General features: G+C 45.3%; 1 pseudogene; it reads left to right on the plus strand.

The window, feature by feature from the left end:
- Positions 1 to 4,643: 4,643 nt before the first annotated feature.
- Positions 4,644 to 5,258, plus strand: LOC147959581 (uncharacterized; annotated as a pseudogene).
- The last annotated feature ends 6,613 nt before the right edge of the window (positions 5,259 to 11,871 follow it).

Raw genomic sequence — 11,871 nt, forward strand, 5'->3', positions numbered from 1 at the left:
CCTATTTGCTAGCGAACCCAAATCTCGAGGGCGAGATTCATCTTAAGGGGGTAGGTTTGTAACATCCCAAATTTTCAATTTGGAATGTTATACATTAGATGATCATTGCTTATCATATTTTATTGCATTTTGGCTAGAACCTAGAAATCCTACGCAACTCAAGGACCCATGGAGAGAGTTGGGGATTTCATTATTTTCATATTTGGGTTTTCTCAAATTTTGAAAATAGGATCATTTGATTTTATATATTTTATCTTCAATTATTTAAATTATAAAAATAAGAGAGAGGGAATAAAATGACTTTCCCAAAATAAAGAAATATTGAGGATTTAATAAAAAATCAAATAAGATTTTATTTCGGAGTTTTCTCGCTATTTTATTTGAATTAAGAAAAATACTCGTTTTTCAAAATTGCATTTAGGCCACAAATAAATGTTCATCCTGTCCGGCTTGATTTTAGAAGTCGGGGAAAATTTATTTCAGGATTTTTGGAGTCAGTTTAGTATTTCTTTTATTTGTTTTCTGTGCAAAATTATTATAAAAAAACAAACGAACCGACCTAACCGGGCCGTGTTCGACTAGGACTCTGGCCCGGCCGGCCCTTATAAGTCAGGGAGGCCGACCCCGTAGCCCAGCCCGAGCCGCCCGCCACCCGGAGCCACTCCACCGCTGACCCCGCCGCCCACCGGAGCCCCGCCCGACGCCGGAGCCGCCACGCCGCCACCATCCCGCCGCCGAGGTTGACCACCGCCGCCACCGCCGGTTTCCTCGAGAAAACCGCCCAGTTTTCGTTCGGTTTTTTTAAAAAAAAACTAGATCTGTTTTTTTATATAGATCGTTTTTTTGGTTTAGTTTATTTAGCGAACGCCCGTTCGTTCATTTGTTTTAACCAACGGTTTTCGTCTTTTAGCCGCAGTTAGCGAACGTTCGTTCGTTAGCCTGTTCGTCCGTTTTTCTTTTTCTCGGATTTTCCGCAATTATTTCTGATCGCGATTTCCGATCTATTTTTCGTTTTAGTATAACTTTTCTCTCATTTATCAGAATCAGGCGATTCAAGCGCCTAGAGTTTCGTATCGAAACCCTCTTTCCGTTTAACCAACTCAAACAAGTTTTTGCTTCTGTAAAATTTGACTTAGGTCCAGATTAGTAAACGAAGCCTGTTTCTTTCGCCGTTTGACTTTCGTTATTTCGTTCGAATTGTTTCTTTTCGCAAACCTGAGTTCTTAAGTTGAAATTTCTGGTTAGATCTCTTATTTGAGTTTTACCTGTGCATTAGATGAGTGCTGATTGTGTGCTTGTTTGTTTGCGATAGAGTGCCCGGAGTGCGCCGCTTGTTACTTTGAATCTATAGGTTTCACGGATCATCAGCAAGGCAAGTAACACTTTGATCATACCTCTTACTACCTAGTTTTATTGCATTAGATAAATCCTCAAACAATTGCATGGTTAGGATCTGAATTAAATTGTGGGTTTGGGAAGTAGATGAGGTAGTACCTATTCACCTGTTTATTATCAAACCCTGGGAGTTACTTCTACGTTATACTTATATTGCTATGCTATGCTCGTAGACGTGGTTTGGGTTTGAGTGTATTCATGACAGATGTGAGATTGTTTAACTAATGGTTAACTTAAGGTGGCAACTTTAATACACATCTGGGTGGATTGAGGCACCTGGGTATTCCAGCGATTGCCTGATTTTCTTTATGGACCGCCACTCAGGCTCAAAGGGATCAGGAGATTATTCATACTAGAAACTTCCGTGTGCAGCCACAAGCTACTATGGGCTCTAGCATAGTTGATTAAGTCATGCGAACTCTTATAGTGGTAGACTAGCAGATGTAGGGGAAAGTAGGTGTAACAGTCTTCCCGATCGTAAGGTGCTAGCGCTTCTGAAAAACTATGTCTCGGTCATCCGTTTCTCAAACACCATGTAGTGCGAGAATCCCAACGGAGGAGATCGAGTCTTGTAGGGAAAAAGTGCGCAAACCTCTGCAGAGTGTATAAACTAACCATGGTTAGCCGTGTCCCCGCTTATGGACAACTTGAGTATCTAGTACTTGGATTGTCATGTGAATCTCATCATGTGACTTCAAATTAATTTTGTTGCGTTTTAATGATGATGTTTAATTGGGATTGAGAGGGTGTCTACGCTCTCAATGTTTAACAACCACCCTGATAGTTAAATAAAATTTATTCCTTTACAGTAGGGAAAAACTAGCTTTACGCAAAACTGTAACCATAGAGCTTTCCACCAGCCATATATGCATGTAGTATAGCCTATTCTGTTCACTACTCTCTATGTGTTACATTGCCAGCATATTCCATGTGCTGACCCGTTTTCGGGCTGCAACATTCATGTTGCAGACTTTTCAGACGATGAATAAGGAGCCTTAGGTCGTGGTTCTATACTCAGTGATGCCGTTGGAGTTGATGGACTCACTTATCTTCCAAGCCTTCCGTTGTTATCGTTATTAGATGGCCTTAAGCCATATTATTTGTAATAAGTTCTCTTCTGAGACATTCGATGTAATAAGTGTGTGATTGCTACTCTGTTATAAATCCTTCAAGTATTGTGCGTGATAGCATTACTTATCCAGGGATGACACTGAAGCATAGAGATCAGACTGTTTGAGTTCTGGTCGCTACAACGGAGAAGAAAGGGGACTAGCCATAGCGACAAGCAAGCAAACTAACACACAAGCAAACAAAAAGCAAGCGGGCAAAAAGAGGCAAATAGAGAAATAAAGGGAGGATAGAGAGATGGAGAGGGTGAATAAAACGACAAGGGTGAAGTGGGGGAGAGGAAAACGAGAGGCAAATGGCAAATAATGTAATGCGGGAGATAAGGGTATGTGATGGGTACTTGGTATGTTGACTTTTGCTAGACCTCCCCGGCAATGGCGCCAGAAAATGGTCTTGATAACCCACAAGTATAGGGGATCGCAACAGTTTTCGAGGGTAGAGTATTCAACCCAAATTTATTGATTCGACACAAATGGAGCAAAAGAATATTCTCAAGTATTAGCAGCTGAGTTGTCAATTCAACCACACCTAGAAACTTAATATCTGCAGCAAAGTGTTTAGTAGCAAAGTAATATGATAGTAGTGGTAACGGTAGCAAAAGGTAACAGTAGTAAAAGTAATGTTTTTGGTATTTTGTAGTGATGATAGCAATAGCAACGGGAAAGTAAATAAGCGAAGAACAATATATGGAAAGCTTGTAGGCAATGGATCGGTGATGGAGAATTATGTCGGATGTCGTTCATCATGTAACAGTCATAACCTAGGGTGACACAGAACTAGCTCCAGTTCATTGATGTAATGTAGGCATGCATTCCGAATATAGTCATACATGCTTATAGAAAAGAACTTGCATGACATCTTTTGTCCTACCCTTCCGTGGCAGCGGGGTCCTTACGGAAACTAAGGGATATTAAGGCCTCTTTTTAATACAGAACCGGAAGAAAGCATTAACACATAGTGAATACATGAACTCCTCAAACTACGGTCATCACCGATAAGTATCCCGATTATTGTCACTTCGGGGTTAACTGATCATAACACATAATAGGTGACTATAGACTTGCAAGATAGGATCAAGAACACTCATATATTGATGAAAACGTAATAGGTTCAGATATGAAATCATGGCACTCGGGCCCTAGTGACAAGCATTAAGCATAGCAAAGTCATAGCAACATCAATCTCAGAACATAGTGGATACTAGGGATCAAACCCTAACAAAACTAACTCGATTACATGATAGATCCCATCCAACCCATCACCGTCCAGCAAGCCTATGATGGAATTACTCACGCACGGCGGTGAGCATCATGAAATTGGTGATGGAGGATGGTTGATGATGACGATGGCGATGAATTCCCCTCTTCGGAGCCCCGAACGGACTCCAGATCAGCCCTCTCGAGAGGTTTTAGGGCTTGGCGGTGGCTCCATATCGTAAAACGCGATGAATTCTTCTCTCTGATTTTTTTCTCCCCGAAACACAATATATGGAGTTGGAGTTGGAGTCAGAGAGGCATCAGGGGGCCCACGAGGTAGGGGGCACGCCCCCCACCCTCGTGGACATGTGGTGGGCCCCCTGGCCTTCATCTTTTGCAGGTATTTTTCATATTTTCCAAAAAGTTGCTCCGTGAAGTTTCAGGTCATTCCCAGAACGTTTGTTTCTGCACATAAATAATACCATGGTAATTCTGCTGAAAACAACGTCAGTCCGGGTTAGTTCCATTCAAATCATGCAAGTTACAGCCCAAAACAAGGGCAAAAGTGTTTGGAAAAGTAGATACGACGGAGACGTATCATGGATCGGCCAATTTCTTCTGTGAACCCACTTTTCGAGGAGCAAGGTGATGATCACGACTACGTCACCAAGAACCACTTCTTCGTCGCCCAACGAGCTCTACTTCAAGAAAGTGAAGCTTTGGGTGAGCACCTCGAGCAACTCACCACCGACCTTCGTCAATCAGAAGCAAGGAACCGCGACTACCTAGACGCCAAGCTCACCACACAAATGGAAGAATTCTGCAACATGATCGTGAGTCGCGCGTCTTCCTCAACCTCTTCGCCAATAAGGCGCCACTCAAGCTTCAGCTCAAGGCGTCAATCTTCGGACTACTCTTCTTACGATGCAAGTCCTCCATGAGCTTGCTTTCATCGGCGTGAAGATCCATGAGATCGCCAACCTCAAGAAAAACCATTCCATGGCAATGGATTACAAGACCGAGTTCGAGCACGTGAAAGGGTGAGATGCCAAGCTCAAGAGGCCGAGGACCAAGAGCAACCTCCACAAGTGCAACATCAAGAACCTCAAGACGGTGATGCAATCCGACAAGAACAAGAGCATCGTGAAGCACAAGCATTCGAAGCACAACACACACTCCGTGAGGCCACTAGAGCCGTCGACGAGCGCAACTGCCAAGTGCGTGAACAAGAGGAAGCACTTCATCAAGCACGACAAGACGAAACCGCACGACGTGAAGAGCAACAAGAAAGGCGAAACCAAGAGCATATGCCTTGTCCTCCTCCACGACAAGAACGACACCAAGTGGAACAAGTGCTTCAAGACCCTCCTCCACGCCAAGAGTGACATCACGAGGAACGAGCATTTGAGGACCTTCCTCCACAGCAAGAGCGACATCAAAACCGCCACTATGATGAACGCCGCTACGCCAAGCTTAAGTTCACCAAGCCCAAGTTCTCTGGAAGCAATGATCCCGAAGAATATCTCTCATGGGCATTGAAGGTGGACAAGATATTCCGCCTTCACAACTACGACGAGGAAAATAAGATCGCCATGGCCTCTCTCGAGTTTCAAGACTATGTCCTCATTTGGTGGGAACAAGTGATCGAGCGACGACAAGCAACAGGCGAACGACCAATCACAACTTGTATGCAAATGAAGGATGTCATGAGAGCTCGCTTCGTGCCTACACACTACACATGTGATCTTTTCAAGAAGTTGCAACTCCTCAAGCAAGGCGCGAAGACGGTGGAAGAATACTACCAAGAAATGGAGATTGCCATGATAAGAGCCAATGTCAAGGAAGATGACGAGCAAACTATGGCACGCTTCTTGAACGGCCTTAACCACCAAATCAAGGGGATTGCCGACTTCCAACCCTACTCCAACCTTCTCGAGCTAATTCACCAAGCGGCCAAGGCCAAGTGACAAGTGCAAGATGACTTCAAATACGCCAAGTACTCTTCCAAGACCTACAGCTCCTACACTCAAGCTCCCGCGACTTCGGCACCTCCTACCTTAACTAGACCATCACCAAGTACCAGCAACAAGTCAAGTTCCAAGCAAGTTACGCCTTCCTCAACTCGTCCTCCAGCAAGCACCTACAAATCCAAGGCTCCCTCATCTTCGGCGCCACCGAATGATCCCGTCAAGACAAGTTCTATCAAGTGCTTCACATGTGGTGGCCCATATCTGTACCCATGCCAGCTCAAACATTTGGGATGGGTTTACCTAGTTCGGTTGGGTGGCATTTTTTCACTCCCGACCGCCCCAAACATGGCACAAAGATCTGGGCCGACCGACAACCCCCATACCCAGCCCATATGTGAGGTAGATATGGGGACGCCTGAACGAGCCCGGATGTGCCTGCCATGTAGGACTGGGCAAACTAAAACTAGTCGGACCTACGGGCGCATCCTCCGGTTTAGGCGAGGAAGCATTTATGGCGCCGCTCTAGCGCGTTGTCCGAGGGACCTAGTCTGGATATTTACCCTAGATGGAGGGGCAACCCTAGCCCATTATTGATGCGGAGCATCCTACGGTCATCCCCATGGACCTATCGTCATCTCACCAAGTGCCAAGAGGACCTATGACACGAGCTAGAGCTAGAGCTCTCAAGACCGAGGTGACTTCCTTCCTTAGTGATATCACATATGATCCACTCGAGACATGGCTACTACCTGAGTCCAGAATGTTGTGCATGATTAGGTACCAAGAGGACCCTCTCGAAGATGCACGTGAAGATGGACAAGTCCCCAAGTTCACGGATGAGGAGGACCAATAGAAGGAGTCAAGAGCAACTTCTCGGACCCAGACATCCAGCCCCTAGAGCATCCACAACGACAGCCGCCAAGTACATACAGGCCCTGGACATCCAGCCTGGATACATCCTCCATCCCAAATGTGTCAAGGCCACCCCCAATAACCCGGACATCCGACCACCCCAGCTCGGACATCCGGCCCCTCGCGAAAGCCCGGACATCCGGCCCGACGCCCGGACATCCGTCCTGCCCTGTCTGCGCACAATGTAGGGCCGAGGCCCATGTACCCCTTCGCCCCCCTAGACTATATATACTCATCCTCCTCCCTCTTTCTAGGGTTAGCATTGTGTTAGCTCATATGTGAGATAGAGCTTCGCTCATCCATTCGATCTACTCCATTGCAAGGGATCGTCACCTATTCGGAGAAGATCCACCTTGGATACAAGACCCCTCATGGGAAGATCCCTCGTGGATTCAAGGCCTCCCCACGAAGAAGAACTGGTTACCCTGTGTATTGTCCTTTGTTGGATTTGGATCGTGTATCTCTTTATGTTTCGAGGATCTAGCATATGTGTGACCTAATCTTGTTGGTTTGAGTGATTCTCTCATGTTTTCCCTCGTGTGTCCCCTCGTGTTCTTCGTGTTCCTCGTGGGATCTTCTCCTTTCGTGAAAGATCGGCCATATAGGGTTCCACCCTACATCATCTTGCTATAATAAGCCACGTTGATCACAATTTCGGAGCCTCCCCTCTTTGTTTTGCCTAGTTTTGTTGATTTTGTCCCAAATTCGAAAATTCCCCACAAAAATAGCCCCCTAATTTTTTTTGTGATTTGTTGGTGTGATGAAGTTTTGTTGGATTTGATCTGCGGATTTCATGTGCTGCAGGTAGATCTAGCTTTCCCCCATCTTTTCCCCAATTTCCATCTAGAAAATCTCCCGAATTTTGCCCCGAATTTGCCTCTTCCACACGGAGTTCCTCGAGTTTGTCCATGGATCCAATGCCCGGACATCCGGCCCGACCCCCCAAACATCCGGCCACCCCGGACATCTGGCCCCTGACAGCAACAACTCCATCCACCGCCCCGTTTCCCGCCTAACTTTCGCCAAATTTCACTTCCACATACCACCATCACTTCCGCATAGCACCACCATTTCCCGCAAACACCACCATCACTTAACCGCTACCAATTCCGTCAATTTTGACATGTTTTGCTTTGAGAATTTGAGTTGCAGTTTCCGTGTCCTATTGTGTTTCGGCTATTTAGGTACGGTTCAACATCACCGCAGCTCATCTTCGCCACGGACGCATCATCAACAATGACCATTCCACCATTTTGACACCATACCGTAAGCAAGAAGGGTAACCTCATCTTGGTATTGTGATATCCCATCATTATACATTCTTTCCATTACATTGATAACCACCATAGCCCAATTTTACGTATCTTACCCATCGATACTAGCCTTTGAGTATTGCCGGCAACATCACTTGTGCACATTAGTGGTCATACTTCACATTGCATACTTACCATATCATTTGGGTACATATCTTGGTATCATCTTTTGTGTCACAAAGTTGTCATTGCATACACAATTGCTATCTTGATTCGTGAAGTTTTGCATGATAAAGAGCTCAAAAGAGAAAGAGCCAAACAAGATTTTAAGCAAAAGGGAAAGATAAGCAAAGAGCTTTTAAGCAAGAAACATAGCATCATACTACATTAAGATTGCCATACTCAATCATTTTGGATCATATCATCGGAATACCATACATATAACATACTTGGGATAGAAGTCGTTGCATTTTTTCTTAGTAGGTTGTGCACAAGTCCTCGTATCCGCCTATTGTGCAATCGTGCAAGCGTCTCTCTAGTATTGTGCAACAAGAGCATTTTCGTGGATTCCACATTTTGGCTCATTCCTTGGTTGCACGACCCCACTTATCTATTTGCGTGTGTGTTTCCGTGTACCACATTTTGCTATTGGTCTACTTGTTGCATTTGCAAATTTGCGAATCTTTTCAAACATTATTGAAGCTCACTAACAATTGCATCAAATTTTGTGCCACCATCATAACCGAGCTCCACTATAAGCTTTTACTTGTGTAGGTGTGAGAAACCGACAAGAATTGGTACCTATTGCTATTTCCTTGTTCCAAATTTGAGTGATCATTGATCCATCTTCAACATCGGACAAGGTACATTTGGTATTAGTTCTTCTCTTTCTCCCACTCACATATTTCCTTGAAATGATGGATAGGCCAAGTACTTCTACCAACCCACTCTTCATCGAGCAAGACGACGACATGTCCTCCTACATCACAAAGAGCCACCTCTTTGGTGCACAACGAGCTTTGCATCAAGAGCAACAAGCGATGAATGAACGCATCGACAACCTCGCCACCGACTTGCGACTCTTCGACCGCAAGCTCGATGACCACAAACAAGAGAATGATGCAAGAATGGACGAGATTCGTGCTTTGTTGCTCAACCGCTCTTCTTCCACTTCGTCCTCCTCAAGATGGAGCCGTTCGACTCGACACTCCGACGACACCATCTCTGGCTCAAGTACACCGACATCATACACTCTTCGACGTGCCACACGCCAAGACCGTCAAGCAAACCGCAACACTCTACATGACAACGCCTCTCAAGAGCAACGACACCGTCAAAACCAAGCTACTTTTGTGCAAGCACGAGAACGGCAACGCCAACACCAACAAGAAGAGGAAGAATGAGCGCAACTACACCAAGATGCACAAGATGCCGAGGCACAACATCAAGAAAAACAGCTACATGAAGCTCAAGCACTTGAGGCACAACGTGCCCTCCGAGATTCAAGTTGAGCCATAGTCACACGCAACCGGCAAGATCATGAGCAACAAGAAGAGCTTTGCGAAGAAGTTCAGGAGAGGAACTATCAAGATTGAGTGCATCATCAAGCCCCACAAGCTCACCAAGAACATCAAGTTCACAAATAAGAATATAATGGAAATCCTCCAAGAGAAGAGCAAGTTCAGGGAGACAATCCTCCTCATCAAGGACGTCATCATCCCCAACCCCAACACAATGAAGAGCAACGCTACGGCAAGCTAAAGTTCACCATGCCCAAGTTCAATAGAAGCAATGATCCTGAAGAGTACCTTTCATGGGCATTGAAGGTTGACAAAATCTTCTGCTTGCACAACTATGAGGAAGAGAAGAAGATCGCAATTTCATCCCTTGAGTTCCAAGATTATGGCCTCATTTGGTGGGAAGAAGTCATTGAGCGCCAACAGGCAAGAGGTGAACCACCCATCACTACTTGGGCGCAAATGAAAGATGTCATGAGAGCACGCTTCATGCCAACCTACTACAACCATGGTGTTTTCAAGAAACTCCAACTCCTCTGAAAGTGCAACTATCCCTAGGTGGTTTTGGTAATTCATAACAACATATAGCTCATTGAGCTAATACTATTTCAAGATAATTATTTCAGGAAAGCTCAATGATTGGCATGGCATGGATGTGAAAGTGGAACCCTCAAAATGCTAAGGACAATGGATTGGCTCAAGCTCAAAAGCTCAAGACTCTTCATTTTATATTTTAGTGATCCAAGATCACATTGAGTCCATAGGAAAAGCCAATACTATTAAGGAGGGATGAGGTGTTGCTTAATGAGCCTCTTGCTTCATGTGCTTAGTGATATGCTCCAAAACCCTCAACTACTTTCCCATATCCACATATGACCAAAACTCTAAGCCAAACTCGGTCCTACCGATTCTTCCTATCCGGCGCCGCCGAGTTTCACTTGTCATTAGCCACTGCCAAACCCTAGCAATTCGGTTCTACCGATAAGGATCTCGGTCCCACCAAGATGGGGTTGCAAACTCTCTGTTTCCCTTTCGTAACTTTTCGGTCCCACCGAAAGAGCGAATCGGTCCCACCGAGATTGCAATGTAAACTCAGTGTTTCCTCTTTGTAACTTTTCGGTCTCACTGAGTTCCACTCGGTCTCACCGAAAGAGCAAATCGGTCCCACCGAGTTTGCCTGACCAACTCTCTGGTTAGCTAATTACCAAATTCGATCTCATCGAGTTTGTGTAATCGGTCTCACCGAGATTACGTTATGCCCAAACCCTAACCGAATCGGTCCTACCGAGTTGCATGTCAGTCCCACCGAAATTCCTAACGGTCACTAGGTTTACATTTTCGGTCCGACCGAGCTTATTGATTCGGTCCCACCGAGATTGGAAAACTGTGTAACGGTTGGATTTTGTGTGGAGGCTATATATACCCCTCCACCTCTTTCTCATTCAGTGAGAGAGCCATCACATCATTCCAACTCATTTGTTCTGAGAGAGAACCACCTACTCATGTGTTGAGATCAAGACATTCCATTCCTACCATATGAATCTTGATCTCTAGACTTCCCAAGTTGCTTTCCACTCAAATCTTCTTTCCACCAAATCCAAATCCTATGAGAGAGAGTTGAGTGTTGGGGAGACTATCATTTGAAGCACAAGAGCAAGGAGTTCATTACCTACACACCATTTGTTACTTCTTGGAGAGTGGTGTCTCCTAGATTGGCTAGGTGTCACTTGGGAGCCTCCGACAAGATTGTGGAGTTGAACCAAGGAGTTTGTAAGGGCAAGGAGATCGCCTACTTCGTGAAGATCTACCGCTAGTGAGGCAAGTCCTTCGTGGGCGATGGCCATGGTGGGATAGACAAGGTTGCTTCTTCGTGGACCCTTTGTGGGTGGTTGCTTCTTCGTGGACCCTTCGTGGGTGGAGCCCTTCATGGACTCGCGCAACCGTTGCCCTTGGGTGGAGCCCTGTATGGACTCGCGCAACCGTTACCCTTCGTGGGTTGAAGTCTCCATCAACGTGGATGTAGGATAGCACCACCTATCCGAACCACGGGAAAAACATCCGTGTCTCCAATAGCGTTTGAATTCTCCATACCCTTCCCTTTACATTCTCGCAAGTTGCATGCTTTACTTTCCGCTGCCCATAAACTCTTTGCATGCTTGCTTGAATTGTGTGATGATTGCTTGACTTATCCTAAAATAGCTAAAATCTACCAAGAACTAAATTTGGGAAAAGGTTAAGTTTTTATTTGGTCAAGTAGTCTAATCACCCCCCCCCTCTAGACATACTTTCGATCCTACAAGTGGTGTCAGAGCTCGGACACTATTCCAATGAGTGTACGGCTCCCTACAACTGTTGCTCCAAAGACCTTAGTCAAGTGGATTCCCAAGGCTTCTTCAAGTTCCACTTCATCAAGTATGACTACAACTCCAAGGATTCCCATCAAGATGATGTGGATCCAAAAGAAGAAGAACTAGAGTGTTCTTGAGGGTGACTCCGCCAA

This window comes from Triticum urartu, chromosome 7A, assembly GCF_056163025.1.
Source record: "Triticum urartu cultivar PI428250 chromosome 7A, HENAU_Tu73, whole genome shotgun sequence".
NCBI classification, from domain to species: Eukaryota; Viridiplantae; Streptophyta; class Magnoliopsida; order Poales; family Poaceae; genus Triticum; species Triticum urartu.